General features: G+C 42.9%; 1 protein-coding gene across 1 annotated transcript in view; it reads right to left on the reverse strand.

The window, feature by feature from the left end:
• The window catches only part of BOD1L1 (biorientation of chromosomes in cell division 1 like 1), a 2,284,811-nt gene that overhangs the window by 1,531,213 nt on the left and 735,546 nt on the right, over positions 1 to 18,052 (reverse strand). The gene's annotated exons all lie outside the window — the stretch shown is intronic.

Consider the following 18,052-nt stretch of genomic DNA (forward strand, 5'->3'; position numbering starts at 1 on the left):
CGGTAAGGGGTCGCCACAGCGGAACCCCGGTCCACTAATGATTGGCAGTAGATTTTTATGAAACGCCAAGGTGCCAGCTCGACGCACAACCTTCAACGATGGCACGCCCATTTGTCTTTCAAACGCTATCCAACTGCGGGGAGGACATGCAGACTCCTCACAAAAGGCACTGCCAAGCCCAGCCAAGAATTGAACGGGAGAACCTCTTGCTGTGAGGTAACAACACTACCGCCGTACCACCACGGCAAGTGAGAATTTTGTAGATACCATTTTAATTTGTTTTTGAAATATCATTAGTTTCTTTTCTGATATCATTAGGCAGGTGATTCCATATGACATGTAGCTGGGGCAATTCTGGAGAACAATTTTTCATCATTTTCACAAAAAAAGTAACAACTACGGTGACAGTGTCACCCGGGAAGCTTCTAAGTCCACAGGCTTGTTCCCTAAGAGTTAACAGTGACATGAGCAGGAGACAGTACTGCAAGCTTTCAATTCTGAAAAGAAGTGTACTAAAAAGCATACTTGTTCTGATTTATACTGGGAATCATTTAAATGTTACTTTGCTTTATTCAAAAGATAACAATGGTGAGTATTATTTGCTAGTTAGCAATGCTGCTAGCCCAAAATAGTATAGGGTTGCTGCTTACAGCAATTATACTGACATTTGCATGCAATGTATCTCATCTTTTTAACCACCCTAAGCCTGTAATTATGTACTTAAAAAAATGATTAGTTATTGGTATTAGTGCAGACACAAGTCTGCTCTTATAGATGTTGTAGTTATTCTGTTATTTGCTAGTCTTCCTATATATTATACTGTTTATTTATTTATTTTACATTTGTTGACCGGGATAGTCCGAATGGATACATGTCCATTTTCAGTAAAGGCCCGGGGAGAAAAGCTCCAAAACACAATACACAGATAATACATATAGTAGACACTTATTACATATATGTAACAGACACAGACCGAGCAAGCAGTTCATACATATAGTAGAAACTTAATACATACCGGTTACAGACACAGATCATGCTAGCAGTTTATACAAGTAATAATTTTTACATTAGCATGGTTAGATTGAATAAAAACAATTGTGGCAGATGCACTTGAATTTAGAGAAGGCATTAGTGAGGTTTAGAGCAGGGGCATAACCAGTGTGTTTTAAAGTATTTTTTGAGATTATTTTTGAAAAAGGTTAGACATGATTCTAGAGTCAGTTCTGCCAGGAGTAAGTTCCATAATTTACCAACAGAGTTTGAAAACAGAAAGTCCCCGGCTGAGTTGTTGGATTTGAGTGTTTGAACCAGGAGTTTATTAGATGAGCGGAGTGGTCGGTTGTTACTGTAGAGGATGATGATGCTTTTGAGTGCAGGAGTAGTTTCAGGTCGGTAGAGGATTTTATGTGCCACTATGAGCTGGTTGAACTGCAGTAGGCTAGGCAGTTCAAGCCACCCTAGAAGATTTAGGTTAAGACAGTGGTGCTGTGCCAGTAGCAAATCTGGCAATGTGGTTATAACTGCAGGATAGATTAAGTACATTTTTGTTCAAACTGATGAATAAAGGGGGTAGAGAGTAGATGGGATCTGGCAATAGCAGTTCTAGCACATGGTGCAAGGAAGGACCGGATTTTATAAAGGGGGCAAGTATTTTATTGATGGTTTGATTGATGTGCAAAGCAAAGTTAAGGTTATCATCTATTATGACACCCAAAAGTTTGGTTTGGGCTTCCAGGGAGATAATAGTGCCACCGTTTGCTGTTATGGTGAAGAAAGGTGGGGAGGACCTACGAGTGAGGGAGAAAAGAAGTAGCGTAGTTTTGCTAGGATTTAAAATCAGATGGCAATTAGAGAACCAGTCCTCAACTGTGTTGAAAGTATTTTGTGTTAATGTGAGTAAACTAAATGGGGAGGTGGCAGTACAGATCAAGGTGGAGTCAACTGCATATTCAATGCAGGCAGCATTTGGGATAACAGTGTGGAGGTCACTGATAAAGATAGAGAAAAGGTCCTAGTACAGAACCCTAGGGGACTCCTAGACTGATGGGTAGACGAGTTGATAGCTTGTCCTTCCATAGGACTACCTGTTGCCTACCAATCAGGTAAGATTGAAACCACTGGAGATCATGGTTATCTAAGGAGATGCCCTTTAGAGTATGGATAAGTATTTGGTGTTTGACCATATCAAAGGCCTTGGAAAGACCAAGAAAGAGTTTATTATTCCGGTTGTGGTTTACAGCATTAGAGAAAGAGAGGAAGGCTGAGATGGTACTGAGGTATGGTCGAAAGCCATGTTGAGAGTCTGCCAGTAGTTTGTTCTGCATAAGATAGTGAACAAGTTGTTTATGTACACACTTCTCCATGATTTTAGCTAGTGGTGGCAGAATAGCTATGGGTCTGAAGTTAGACAGTTCAGTGGAGCTGCCATCTTTACGGAGAGGCATAACATGGGATATTTTACAGACTGAGGGGGTGGTAGCTTCAGATATAGCCCTGTTGATCAAGACAGAGATAGGGTAAGCTATGGAGTCAGCAGCTTTTTGCAAATACTCAGCAGGGAGGAGGTCAGCCGCTAGAGTGGTAGGCCTTAATTTCTTAATTAGGGCCTGGATAACTGGAGTAGGACAGGATAAAGACTAAAGGAAAATTGGGAATTGGGTACAGCAGCATTTGAATTGAAGCAGCTGGGAGTGAGTTGGCTGGACAGAGACTGGACAGTCTCTGTGAAGAAGCTATTGAAGGTATTTCCTATGTTATCTGGGGATTTGTGTTTTGAGGCTGAAGGGGGTGGAGTGGTAGTTTGGCCTGGGTGGAGAAGTTTGTTTATACCTGCCCAAAACATTTGAGGTTGGTTTTGGTGTTTCTGTTGCAGATGGCAGTAGAAGTTCTTTTTATCTAGAGTTATATATTTTTTAGTGTCATTCCTTAGTTGTCTATATCTAAGTTGATCAAGTGTTATTGCACGTCAGGTAGCCCTTGCTTTGTTTCTTAGTGTGATTTCAGATTTAGTAGCTTTAGAGAGCCACAGTGCAATTTTAGTTTTGGTTTTGCTAGAGCGGACGGGAGCATGACAGTTAAGGATAGCAAGGAATTTGGTGTTAAAGTAAACTACCACTTTTTCCAGAGGAAGGTGTTTCAGGACAGACCAATTGCATACCCTAAGTTCATTTTGGAAATTGGTGAGGTTAAAGTTCTTATTATTTCTTATTGTTTTAATGGTTCATCGGTTCATAGGTTCATACTAGGCTATCTGCCCTAGGGTAAGCCTAGCCAGAGTGTGTTTGGCTTTTGCCACCCATTTAAATGAATTTTACTATGCCCTTTTTCGAGGTTTAGTCTAACAGTGACACAGATGTGATAACCGGGGTAAACCTACGATCTCCCATCCACTCATCAAGATTCCTCTTGAAAAGAGTTAGTGAGGGACTCTGCCTAACCTGGACTGGGATTTTATTCCAGAGTGAAGGGAGCTTCTGGGTTATGAATCTGTCTCTTCAGCATGTCCTATTTATTTCTGTGCTGAGGTTCAAGTCCCTCGAGCGCGTAGCTCAATGGGATTTGGATTTTATGAGGTGCAGCATGTCCATTAATTCCGGGTTGGACATGGCTTTATATGTCAGGCACAGATCGCCTCTAAGCAGGCGGTATGCAACTGAGTAGAGCTGGAGTTTCTTTAACCGGGCAGCATATGGCATCTGTTTGAGCCCTTTGTTCATCTTGGTGAGGTACTTTTGGGGTCTTTCTAGTTGCTGCAGGTGTCTGGTAAGGTACATCCCAAAAGGGGCATTGTACTTAATTATGGGCCTGATGAGGGATGAGTAAAGAGGCACAATGACCTCCCCTGATCTAGATGTGAATCCCTTCATGATTAGGTGAGCTATATAGAATGTTTTTCTAACCACTTTGGCCACGTGGTTGTCAAATGAGAGATTGCTATCAACTTGGGCCCCCAGGTCCCTAATTACTTCTTCCGTACTTAATGGATTACCACCTATGTGGTAATTTGTGGGCACTTTGTTTTTGCCAAAGGGGATGACTATACACTTGGCGTTTAGCTTGAGGCCATGGCTCTGGCACCAGTTGTCTGTTTCTATGAAACCCTTTTGGAGGATGCTTGTGTCAGCTGGATAGTTGATTATGGCGCCCAGTTTGCAGTCATCTGCGAACTTGGTCAGCCATAGTCCTTCGGTGTTGGCCTGTACCTCCGAGAAATATATACCGAACAAGAGAGGTCCCAAGACTGAGCCTTGTGGGACACCACTTGTTACTGGTTTGGAGTCTGACATGGCTCCAGCAATTCTAACCATGTGGGTTCTCTATCCTTGAGCCAGTTTGCAACCTATCTAGTGAAATAGGGGTTTATATTTAAGCTGGATAGCTTATCTATGATGCCCGAATGGGGTATTGTATTGAAGGCTTTAGCAAGGTCCAGGTAGGCTGTGTGGACCACCTTCCCCTCATCAATGGCCTTGGTGACTGTTTCAAAGAAATCGACCAGGTTTAAGAGGGAGGATCTCCCATTAACAAAGCCGAACTGGGTAGGATCCAGTGTCTGTAGGTCCCCAATATCTTTATTTATGAGTTCCACAATGATCCTTTCCATAGCTTTGCAGGCCAAGCTAGTCAGGCTTATGGGGCGATAGTTTCCAGGATCCGTTGAGGCACCACCTTTGTGGAGAGGGACCACTGTTGCTGTACGCCACTCTTTGGGTACATATCCTGTAGTAAGGCTGAGATTGAACAGCAGCTTTATGTTTGGGTTCAGCTCATCTTGGAGTTCATGTAGGACGCAGCCCGGGACACCGTCTGGTCCCATTGATGCTGTGTGGTGGGCTGGTATGTGTTTCTGCCTTGAGCTTGATGATATAGGTAAGACAGTGGTCACTTAGGTCATCAGGCAGAATTCCCGACTTGTACATTTGGGGATGCCCATTGATAAGTATTCAGTCTAGGGTGCTTTCTTTGTTATTGGGTTTACCGATCCTGGTGGGGGAGGATATGACCTGTGTAAACCTGTAAAGGTTTACATGGATTGTACTACTATACTGCTTCAGCTGGAATCTTATTTGGCTCCATGGTTTTGAGACTCTGATGCTATTTTTGCTGCACATGGATTTGGAATTTGTTTTCCATCTGATGCTTCTGAAGTTTTATCTGGTAACTGTTTGTTAGGACTGTGACTCTGGTTTGAGAGTGCCTGTTTTATTGGGCGTACCTGTTTCAGCTAGAGTACCGACATGTTAATATTGTTTATTCAGATTGTAGGCCATGTTGGAATACACCTCTTCCAGTGGGGGCATTTGCTTTAAGAAGAGTTCCAAAAAACTATAACTGTGTCTTCTAGATTTACTATTGTCAACTTTTGGTATTTGCAGTTATGATGGACTCTCTGCTTATGAGACTCCAAATTTTTGCTGGAGGACTTCTTCAAGTAGTTGTTGAAGGGATTTATTTTTGCTGCACCCACTGTAAAGTCTTACGGGCAAAGTTTAAGTTAAGATTGTATGATTTCATACAGATAAGCAGATATATAGACAGATAAGTATATGTGTATCTATGTATACATATGCGTATATGTGTGTGTGTGCGTGTACACACACACACACACACACACACACACACACACACACACACACACACACACACACACACACACACACACACACACACCTATTTTTAGCTGAAGATATACATTCATTTTATTATCTTGTATTTTACTAGACTGGATAACTTATTGTTAAATTTTCAATTTTATGATCTTACTGTGTTTACATTTTGCTTGGATTGCCAATTCTTAATAAATAAAAATTCCCTTTGAAGTTTTTAAAGTCACTTTACTCTTAATTGCTGTATTTACTCTGCTCAGATTGCCAACTGCAAGTAGATAATAAATTCACTTTACAGTTTCTAAATTTTGTTTATTCTTCATTGTTTGCTCAATATTTGTAAAATCACTATAATGAGGTTGAAAAATGACATACTTTGTTTTTAGACATTTGCAGAAGGTGGGTATTTTAGGTTAAATGAATATACAACATACCCTGATTTTTAACAATTAACATATTTCTTGTTGAAAAGAAGAAGAAGAAAGCTGTTTGCCATGAAGTAAAAAATGAAATGGCCTTAGACATTCAAGAGGAGACAGCTTGCTTAGAAACAACTAAACCCAGTTTCTTGGCATGAAAGGAAACAAATTGCTCAGCTTTCCTAACATCTTTAGTCTTATCCAAATAATATCTGAGCTGTCTTTGCAAACCTGAAGTATGCAGAATCTTCCCACCACTATTCTGAGTTGAAGGACAAAAAACATGATGAAAAGCCAAACACCACTTTGGACATAAAAGGAGGACTGCTGAAAATAGTAACTATCTCTGTGAAAAACATGAAAAGGGGAAACTGCTATGAGGGCTTTGAGTTCAGAGACTCTCTTGGCAGGAGTAAGAGCCACAAAAAAGTCTTCCATGTACAGAAGTGCAGAGTAGAAGAAGCTGCAGGTTCAAAAGAAGACCATGTCAACTTTGCCAAAACAAAACGAAGGTCCCAAGAAGGTGGTATGGCTTTTCTTGGGGGCCTAATACGAAGAACACATTTCAAAAATGGTTTAATTTCAAATCTGGAGGAACGTGGCAGATCCTAAAGCAGACATGACTGACAAATGAGCTTTAACAGATGTGCATGCCAGACAAGAACTGGGCAACTCACACAAATAAGAACAGCAGGAATAACCACTGAAACAGGATCCTGGTTTATATCTGTGACACCAACTAGAAAATCTTTTCCACTTACAAACACAAGATTTTCCAGTAGTGCGTTTTCTGGCCTTCTGCAAAACCTGAAGCACGTCCTCAGAAAAATGGTGTTGAAAAGGGAGTAAAACCCTGTCATTCAAAGAGTCAAATGTAGGGTGAGCAGATGAGGATGAATGACAGAGCCACTTGCTATGTGATGAGGTTCATCCTGTGAGGTAACTTGCGATGACTGCCCCTGACCAGTTGAAACAGAAGGGGGCGAATGCTGTCTGGGCCTAAAGGGAGTCACAAACAAGATTTTGGGCCTGCCCCATATGATCATGTGTACACCCTTGGGTAACAGAGGAAAAGGGGTATAAGCATACAAGAAAAAGATATGGAATCCATTTTTCCTAGCCAGAGGATTTGGCACTCTGGATCAAAGCCTTGGAAGTTGCCTGTTCATAGTGGAGGCAAAAAGATCTGCTTGAGGAATACCCCTCTAATGGATAATGTCCAGGAAGACCTCCTTGTGAAACATCCATCCATAAGGTTATGCTCAGGTTGTCTGCCACTAGGTTGTGCTCAGAGGGAATATAAATTATCTGAATTATCAGGCGATTTGTGACAGCAAACCCCCAAACAAGAAGAGCTAGTCTGCGAAGAAGATATGATGTTGTGCCCCCTTGCTTGTTTACATACCACAGGACAGTGGTGGTGTCTGTCAAAACCCTGAGAGGACTCAAAACTCACGGGAAAGGCAAGGCTTGAAGAACCAAAAGCAGAGTTCTCATCTCTTTGATGTTGATATGGTCCTCCACTTGTTGGGGAGAGATCAAATCTGCTGGACACTGATGTTGGAAGAAGTCCCCCCAACCCAGATATGAAGTCTCTCTCTACAGCTCCTGAGTGGGGCAAGGTGCTGGAAAACGCAGGTCTGGATTCAGAGATACCTGTTGAGTCTATCACAGAAATTCCTGTTTGAGATAAGGTAAGAGAGGAATGGGAAATTCCAGATGTTGGCAATGCCACAGCCGAACTGTCTTTAGATACGACTGAAACTTCATCATGTGGAGTCTGGCAAAAGGAACCATAAGAATGGTGGAAGTAATGTACCCCAGGGCTAGAAGAATCTCTCTTGCTGATACCACTTTTAAAGGAAGAGGAGCATGGAAAAAGCAGTCAAGAAGGTGACCTTGGAAGGAAGAAAAAAAGCCATCGTAGGTAGGGTCTGAATCTTACAGCCAGGAAAACTCGATCTGTGAAGGGATTGGAACAGATTTTTTTGAGTGTGAACCTCACATTACAAAGCAGAATCATGGTAAATTTGAGATTCTGCAGAATAATCTGCTGAGAAGGGGCTTGAAAAAGAAGGTAACTCAGACAGGGAAAAATCTGGACACCATGGATTCTGTGGTACTCTATGGCCTGAGCCAGATTTTTGGTAAAGACCTTTGGTGCTGTAGAAAGACCAAAGGCAAAGCAGAGAAATGATAATGTGAGGAAGAAACACAGAACTGCAAAAATTAGCTGAATAAAGGATGATTAGGAATGTGAAGATAAGCATCCTTCAGGTCCAGAGACACTAGGTAGTCGTGGAAAAGCAGCACGGGAAACGGACTGGAGAGACCACATTTTGACAGTGACAATCATCTATAGCCAAGGGTTCTTCCACACCATACACTCACATGCACACTCACATCTATGGCCAATTTAGAGTATCCAATCCACCTAAAGCATGTCTTTGGAATGTGAGAGGAAACTGGAGCACCCGGAGGAAACCCACGTGAACTACACCTCTGAACCGTACCGAATTCCTTGGAATTTACTGGTTTAGAGGGCAAAATAATGGGGTGCCACAAATTCCCAAGTGGCCCCTTCAATTCCAGATTTTTCAGCTTCATGAGGCTTGGGAGACTACAAAAAAAAAAACAAACAAAAAAAAAAACAAACAAACAGCTTCCTTCTATTGACCAAAGATAGTCTATTGCCATACTCCATCATTTCTTATTTTGCATTTAGTTTTTTAATATTCTGTAATGCAATCATTAGTTCATGTAACTGCAAGTGATCGCATTACAGAACATTTAAAAAATGAATACAGTGTTTTCTTTATTTAATTTTCTTTTTTATACTATATGTGCACACCTTTTGTACGACTATTTAAGCTTCTTTCTTTCTCAATAAAATAATATCATCACACCACAGCAATTAAATATTTCTCCTCTACTATTTGACTAATAAGATGGACTTGTGGTGTCATGGAGAAGCAGCCAAACGATTCTTAACCAGTAATTAAACAAAATTAACATTGTTTTGAACACACCTGCATTTCAGATATTATACTGTTCTCATTTAGTGGACACAAATGATTAACATTCTTTTAAATATGCTTGCATTTCAGACACAATTTTGTCCCTTAGCATTTGGTTCCATTTAACAGTATTAGCACGGCAGTTGTGTAATGCTGCCAGTTGCTGTGATGATGTAAATTAAATGCTTCACCCTTTGTATACAACGTTCTAATTAAAAGTGAGTCGAGTGAAAAGAAATTCTTGTGTGAAGAGCGAAATTAGGAAGTGGGACTTCTGCTTCTTAAAGTGTCAGGTAGTACTCTGTGGTTCCTGCTGAAGAGTGATGTCAAACAGTGGCTGAAAAATACCCCCTTAAAGTTTCAATAATGTAAGAATGCACAGGGAAAGTTTATGGACTACAACCATATGAAAACTGTTTGGACTGGTCTGGTATTAGCCTGAATAGGCTGCTGTGTACTGAACATTTGATTAATAGTACAGTTACGCTTTTTCAGCTGTCTAAATCAGACTGATGGTGGTTACAGGGGACAGTCTTCTTATATTGTCACGTGACTAAACCCAACTTGTGACAACATGCTTTGACTATCAGTTAAGCAAGCTCAACGTACACTACAGTAGGCAGTTACATTCAGTGCTCTCAAATATTTTTTCTACACTTTTCTTGAGAAATATAGTGCCCACAGCACCTCTCACTCTTAACTTATGGTATAGACGGTGGCGTAGCTGGGAGGGGGGGGGGGGCAGAAAAAAACTGGTTTTAAGGGCGTTCTTCTTTAAGAATAGTCCCGTAGCATCACACCATTCTTCTGGTGTCCCATTGTGTCCATGGGCTGCACAATTTTAAAATACATCATTTTGCTACATTTTCCAAGTAATGAGAGTGGGTGCTGCCTCTTTCAAGTAAGGATAGTTTTCTTATTGCTGCCATTTTGCTTGCTGGTGCTGCCTATTCCAAGTGCCATTTTGCATAGTTTTCTTACTGCTGCCTGTTCCAATGTGTGTGTGTGTGTGTGTGTGTGTGTGTGTGTGTGTGTGTGTGTGTGTGTGTGTGTGTGTGTGGCTGCTTTCTGTTCCAAGGAGTGTGCGCTTCCTGTTCTAAAGAGAAAGAGTGTGTGCGCTGCCTGTTCCAAGGTTTGTGTGTTTTTGTGTGGCTGCTGCTGGTTCCAAGGAGAGTGTGCTGCCTGTTCCAAGGAGAGAGAGTGTGTGCACTGCCTGTTCCAAGGGGTGTGTGTGTGTGTGTGTGTGTGTGTGTGTGTGTGTGTGTGTGTGAATGCCCCAGTTAAGTATACATGGTGGTTAGTGTTACTCAGGCTCAAACCCTGTACCTTGGGTACAAAAGCCTGAATTCTCTACCCATACCACCACTTGAGATTTAAGGAGTCCAGAGCTCTCAGCTGTCCAGATTTTCATAGAATGTCTGTCTCATACTTTTGGTTTGTTCCAATTAAAATGTGTAGTTTTCTGGTAAATCTGTGAGAAATGAATTCACTAAATAATGATTGCCATTTAAGTTTCAGTCTTCCTATCTTTCAGGAAACGCAAGGTAACACAAAACAGTACAGTTGTGTACACTTACCATAAATGTAGATGTTCGAGTGTATTCACTGTTGCAGTCATCACATTTGGGTTATCTGCTTGCAGAAGCCCTCAGTCGGCCTGATTATCAAAGTCTTGGGTCCTGCATCGGTTGCTGTCTCATCTTCCATGACATCAGGTAGTCAGGGGTATAAAGCATGCAGCCGACGTCATTACATCAGTTTTTCTTCTTGCCCCAGATGTCAGGTGCCCCCATAATGGGAAGCAATTATATATACAAGGTTACACCTCCAACAAAAAAGCAAATACACCAAAAAGCTTTAAGTATAGTAAACAAGAATAGAGGTATAGCCAATAGAAGTCAGGGGGCTGGAAGGAGGGTAACTAGGACTGCAACTGTGAATACACTCGAACATCTACATTTATGGTAAGTGTACACAACTGTACTATGTTCTTAGTGTTTCACTGTTGCAGTCATCACATTTGGGTAGATTCCCAAAGCTAAGGATGGGAGGAGGAAATTAGACAGCATTAGGACCAGCTATAAGGCCCTGCAAGACTGCAGTGGCAAAGCCAGCTCTGGATTTAGTAAAAATTGACAAATGGTAATGCTTGGTGAAGGTATGTACAGAACTCCAGGTAGCAGCTTCTAGGATGTCCCTGGTAGGGACACCTCTGAGAAAGGCTGTAGACGTAGATGCAGCCCTGGCTGAATGTGGTCTTATCCCCTGTGGGGTAGGTTTTCCATGGTGCTTATAGCAAAAATGAATGCAATGGCCTATCCATTTAGAAATGGTTTGCTTTGAAATGGCCTTCTCCTCTGCCCCTGCAGTAAATGCAACCAGCAGCTGTTCAGATTTCCTGAGAGGTTTAGTCCTGTCCAAGTAAAATCCAAGTTGTCTGTGCACGTCCAAGGAGTGCAGTATTCATTGCCCTTTGTTCTGTGGATTAGAAAAGAAGGTTGGCAAATGAATGGACTGATTAAGGTCTTCAGCCATTCTTATCATTTGTTTTTTAGACATAGGGGCTTGACCATGCTGTCTGAGCGTTGGTTTTTGGCCTTGAAGAAGAAGATGGCTTTGGTTTAATATGCAAGTCAGTAAGCCTGAATACACCCTCAGAAGCTGGTGCCTGCACAGCGGCTCCGGACTCATCCAAGGTAGAGACATCTGCAGGTTCCACAGTTGAAGAAGCATCTCGCAGCATACCGGAATCCGAATAGGTCTCAGTAGAGGCCAGCGAATCTCAAGTAGCGGGTATCAGGGGCTGAAAAAGTGCCTCACTGAATACCAGAGAACTGGCGACTAGCTTAGGAGAAGCGTAGTTGGCAGCTCTGGACCTATGCGGTCTGTCTCGGACTTTATCTTTGTGTTTTTTCGGAATGTCGGTAGTCAGGTGGCTTACCAAAGCCATTTCTGGATAATTGAACCAAGTACCAAAATATTTAGAAGCGTAAATAAACAGACGACGAATAGTTTGTGGTTTAAATAAGGCACAAAACCGACAGTGAGGTACGTCGTGGTCTGGGCCTAAGCAAGGAATGTAGTATGAATGAAAATCTTTATGAGGTATTTGCTTTCCACAAGTAATACAACTGTTAACTTTTACTGACATCAGTTTACAGCAAGAAAAAGTTTCCCCAATGGGGTACTTAGCTTTAGTTGAAGACTTCAGTTCTGAAACTCGAAAACGAAAATTTCAGGAGTCGGCTGACCGGCACTTGCGAACTGCTTCTGCTTCGGGCAACGCACAGCAAGAAAGACTGATGTAATGGTGTCGGCTGCATGCTTTATACCCCTGACTACCTGACATCATGGAAGACGAGACAGCAACCGATGCAGGACCCAAGACTTTGATAATCAGGCCGACTGAGGGCTACTGCAAGCAGATAACCCAAATGTGATGACTGCAACAGTGAAACACGAAGAACAACATTTTGTTCTAGTAACTTTCTAAGATTATACAAGCAATGTTTAAAAATGTGTCCCTGGTTTTGGGCCTTTGACCCCCCAATAGATTTTGCCTTTTTCCAGATTTCTTGTGCTGCAAAGTTGAGAGATTTAATAGAGTGTCAAGTGGATTTTACAAGGAGCTGAGAGCTTCTAGGCGAGAGAAGTTTAGTGCTGCTTATGCCAAGTCTGTTTGTGTTGTCAGTAGCACAACAGGTAGAATACTTGCTTTTGATACAGAAGGCTGTGTGTTCCACTCCCACAGTTTGTAGATGGACTGCTGATACTGTACGTTGTTGTTTAAAGGGAGTGGATGCTGCAGTCCTATGAATGTCCTCCTTTGGAGGAGATACCTAGTATGAACCTGTTATCAGTTTCCCATCCATTTCCTATTACAATATTACTAGCTTATCATTTTTTAGTGTAACATACGCAATTTATTCTTCAAAGGCAACAGAAACTATTTGCAGATGAAACAATGACATATAAAGTTTTTGGCTAGCAGCAACATCATCAGTAATTACAGATCTGTTTAATGTGGAATTATTTGGATGACGTTTACTTCTGCAGAGACTGTGCATATTTACTGACATTGGTAGATTGTAATGACAAAAGTTTGAGTAGACTTTTATGATGGAAATGTTCCGAATTGGGCAGTTTTGTCATTATTGGTTCATACATTTTATTTCACTGATTACTGGAAAAATGTTCAAAACAATAAATTTAAAACACACTCTAACAAGTGTGCTGTATTATACAAGGAATATAATTTAATACAATCAGGAAGGTGAATCAATGAATACATGTATGTTTGACATGTGGTCTTAAATATGTGTGTGCAAGGGGCCTATGATTTGAAAACACCTCAAAAGTTAACTTTATCTGCCACTGGACAGATGCATTCTCTTTGAAAGTGGGTTTCAATGAATGTGAGTTTCAAGGGCAGAGAAGTTTAAATGCTAAGTCTGTTTTCATTGTGAGACTGTACTGCTTTGTTTAGCAGATGTCTATCAGTGTCTGTGCTATGAAATTTGAAGTAAAAGTTTTAAATGAAATCCAAATACGCACATTACAGTGTTTATGGTAAATTGGGAAAACAGCCAAGTAATTGGACACTGAATTGGGTGAACGGGGGAGGGTTGTGTATGGGGGGCCCCATTGCACTATGATTTTGTGAGGGGGAGGGGCTGCAAACTGAAAGACAGCCCCAGGCAGCACAAAGTCTAGCTATGCCACCGGGTATAGATCACTGCAAAAACACGCTTAGCGATAGAAATACTTATCTAAAGTAGAACTTTATGTCTATAGGCATCTGATGACAAAGATTTACTGTACATGAGCAGAATTTGTGAGGATTTGTATATACTGTAAATGTTAGGTGACTGATAAGGGCAACATAATGAAAAATAAATAACCAAAGAACTAGGAAAATCCTTGATATGAAATAGCACAGTGGAGACAATAAATCTGGTGCAATGCATATAGATTATATTAGGTCATATTTAACAATGCAAAACAGATATAGAAAAAAAGAAGTTATGTCTTACCATAACATTCCATATGAGTTGTTGATCTTCTTCCAGTCATCACTGATGGGTTCGGTTCCGAGCCCTCGGAACCGAGTAGGCCTTATACCAAGCTTGCGTGCACCAAAAATTCTCGAGCTAAGCTGCTACCCCACAATGCCCTTTGCTCAGTTACCTCAGATTGAGTTTGCATGCAACATATAGAGAAAGAATAAGTCAGAGACCATCTAAGCGCAGAACCCCTAATACACCACAAAGACCCAGAAGATCTGCCAGGAACCTTAGGAGGGGGTCGGTGGGAGGGTGTGATGACTGGAAGATCAACAAATCAGATGGAACGTTTTGGTAAGACATAACTTCTTAATCTGAAGTTGTTAATCTTTTTCCTATTCATCACTGATGGGTCCAAGTCCCTAGCTACTTGGAGAACCTGAGTGGCCCTTATGGAAGTACATTCCTGAGAGCCATTGAACCAAAGGCCGCTCTTCCCCTGGAGATCAGATCCAATTTGTAATGCTTGATAAAGGTGTGAGGCTTAGCCCAAATGGCAGCTGCACAAATGTCATCCATGGAGGCCCTAGAGTGGAAGGCAACAGATGCTGCAATTGCCCTAGTTGAGTGAGCTTTGATTTGGCCAGGCTTAGATCCCTACGTAAGTGAGTATGTGAAGGCAATGCAATCCCTGAGCCATTTAGACAAATTAACTTTTGATACTGCACCTCCCATTCTAGGGCCCGCAAAGGAAACGAAAAACTGGTCTGACTTGCAAAATGATTTAGTTCTGTCCAGACAGAAGCGTAATTATCTATGAACATCCAGGGAATGTAGGCAGTATTCTCCCTTGTTAGAGTAATTTGGGAAAAACACAGGAAGCTCAATGGACTGGTTAATTGAAAAATCAGAAACCACTTTGGGGAGAAAGGATGGGCTAGTACGAAGTGATACTTTGTCCTTATGAAAGATCAGAGAAGAGCTCATGATACATAATGCTTGTAATTCAGAAATTCGTCTTGCTGAAGTTATAGCCACCAGGAATAAGGATTTCCATGACAAGAATTTTAGATCACATTGTCGCAGCCAGCTCAAACGGGGGCAGGGAGAGAGCCTTCAGAACCCAGGCCAGATTCCATGCCTCCACCGGCTGTCTGATGGGAGGCCTGCTGTGAATAAAACCCTTGAGGAAGGTCTTGCAAAGGCAAGAGGAGATAAGTGGTACTCCTTCAGACCCGTTATGGTAGTTGGAAACAGCTGCTAGATGGACTTGAATGGTAGAAGCCGAGGCCCTTTTGTCGAACAGCTCAGCCAAATAATGAAGAATAGTGGCTACGGGGGCTGAGAACGGGTCTAGCTTCTGATTACAAGACCAAATAGCAATCTTTTCCATTTATCCCTGTAAAGTTTTCTGGTGGATGGTTTGTGAGAAGCCAGGATAATATCCTGGATGGGTGAAGAGAGGGTTTCCTGCTTTGCAACTAATGGAAGTGGAGAAACCAAACTGTCAGATTGAGGATGGACAGATTCGGGGGAGTCAGCCCTTGTGGGTGATAAATTAGGTCCTGACGAGTGTCTAGGATCCAAGAAGGTTGTAACAGATGAGGTCGAAGGAAGGGAAACCACACTTGACGAGGCCAGAACAGAGAAATGAGGATCACTTTGCTTCTCAACCGAACAGCTTTCCGTACAAGGGGAATCAGAGGAATCAAAGGGTAAGCATAAAGGAGACCCGTGGGCCATTCGTGGACTAGAGCATCTCTCGGTGACTCCCAGAGAGGAGGAAAGAGGGCAAAGTAGCTGCTGCATTTTATGTTTGAAGGGGAGGCAAAAAGGTTGCAGCATGGCTGGCCCCAACGGCTGAAAATTTCTGTCACCACACTCGGGTTGAGAGACCACTCAAGAGGACGAACAATGCATCTGCTCAGTCTGTCCGCAATCACATTGGAGCTCACCGGGATATGCATTGCAATCAGAAAGCGGTTGGAAGCTATCACCCATTGCCAGATTCTCATGGCTTCACGACAAAGGGGGTAGGATTTGGTCCCTCCCTGTTTATGTACCAGACCACAGACATGTTGCCCGACTGGACAGCAATCGTTCCGGACGGAAGGAGTGGATGAAAAGCCTGCAACGCCAACAGCACCGTTCTTAACTCCAGGACACTGATATGCAAATTGACCTCTACATCGGACCACGTGCCTTGGACTGACTTTCCCTGGAAGTGGCCCTCCCACCGCATCAGGGAAGCATCCGTGGTCACTGTGGCACTGGGCTGTGGAACCTGGAAGGGACTACAGCAAAGATTTTCATCTGTACTCATCCACCAGAGGAGATCTTGTTTGCAAATGTTGGTGATGAGAATCTCTGAGTTCAGGGGGTGAAGGTTGGGTATCCACTGGGCCTGAAGGAGCCATTGTAATAATCTCATGTGTAGTCTGGCTAAGGGAACTATGGGGATGGCTGCAGCCATAGATCAAAAGGCTTGAAGAATTTCCCTTGCAGATACCTTGCTTCGACAGAGTATCACCTGAACTTGTGCCCTGAGTATCTGAAGTCTGTGGAGAGGAAGTGAGATTAGGCTTGACTGGGTGATGAATATTGCCCCTATGAATTCCAGTTGTTGTGGTGGTTGAAGGTTTGATTTCTCCCAGTGTATGGTGATGCCTAATGACTCCATTACAGCCAGAGTGTAGTGGAGGACCCTGACCAGAAGATGCTTGGTGGGGGGCGGAGAGGAGCCAATCGTCTAGGTATGGAAACACCTGGAATCCCTGAAGTCTCAGATGAGCTGTTAGCACTGCAAGACATTTCGTGAACACTCTGGGGGCCGTCGAGAGACTGAAAGGCAGGGCTCTGAATTGGTAGTGATTGGCTCCCAACCGGAAGTGAAGGAGGCTCCTGGAGTGCTTGTCCATCTTGATATGGTAATATGCGTCCCAGAGATCTAATGAGCACATCCACACACCCCTCCTGCAGAAAGGAGAGGATGGATTGAATCGTGACCATGCGGAACTTGGTCTGAACTACCGATTTGTTTAGTTGGCTGAGATCCGGAATGGGCCTCCAGTCCCCTGTTTTCTTTGGCACCAGAAAGCATCTTGAGTAGAACCCTGATCCACAATGATCTTGGGGGACCTGCTGGATGGCTCGTTTTTGACATAGCTTTCGTATTTCGGAAGCTATCTCCTCCCTTTGACTGGGTAGAACATCAGGAAGGGAATTCGGAGGTCTTGGATAGGATATTAGTGGAATATGGTAGCCTCTGGTAATGATTCTCTGCACCCAGTGATCATTCGTAATGGACAGCCAGGCAGCTTGGTGCAGAGAGAAACGCACCCCGACTGATTCCAGAGGAAAGCAATCGGGCAGCGCCTCAGGAGCGCTGATATGGTCTACCTGAGAAGTAATCTCTGGAGCCCTGGTTCCGGGGACCCCCTCTGACCTGAAAGGGACGTCTTCCATTATTGGATCCCCCTCTGCCTCTGGAGGAGTCCTCACCACGTGTGTCTCGGAAAGGACCTTGAGACTTCTTGTGCCACATCTTTCCGCTCCTCTGATTCCTGGAGAAGGAACGCTGAGGTTTGGAAAAGTGTAGGCCAACGGCAGACAAGATCTTCCCATCTTGCTCGCACCTGGCTAATGTATCCTTGACTTTAGCACCGAACAGAGCAGATGGCTCGATAGGGGCATTTAGAAAGGAAGACTTGAAGGAGTCCGTGAGGTCACAGATGCGCATCTTGGCGTAATGTCTCATGACTATGCCTGCACCTGCAGCTCTAGCTGCTCCTTCGGTTGCATGTGACAGCAACCTCATGGATGAATTAGATATAGATTCTAAGATGGGACGTTGGGAAGCAACCTTATCTCCTGCTCCATCCGATACTCGACCCGCAAAGGTTACAGAGAGTTCGGAGATAAGATCTCTCTGGAGCCTAGTAAAATGTGCCAGAAAGTTCAGAGACCTAACTGCGAAGGTCACTGATGCAAAGACTCGCTTCCCTAAC

The sequence above is a fragment of the Protopterus annectens genome, chromosome 2.part1 (assembly GCF_019279795.1).
Source record: "Protopterus annectens isolate FY-2018-M chromosome 2.part1, PAN1.0, whole genome shotgun sequence".
Taxonomy (NCBI): domain Eukaryota; kingdom Metazoa; phylum Chordata; order Ceratodontiformes; family Protopteridae; genus Protopterus; species Protopterus annectens.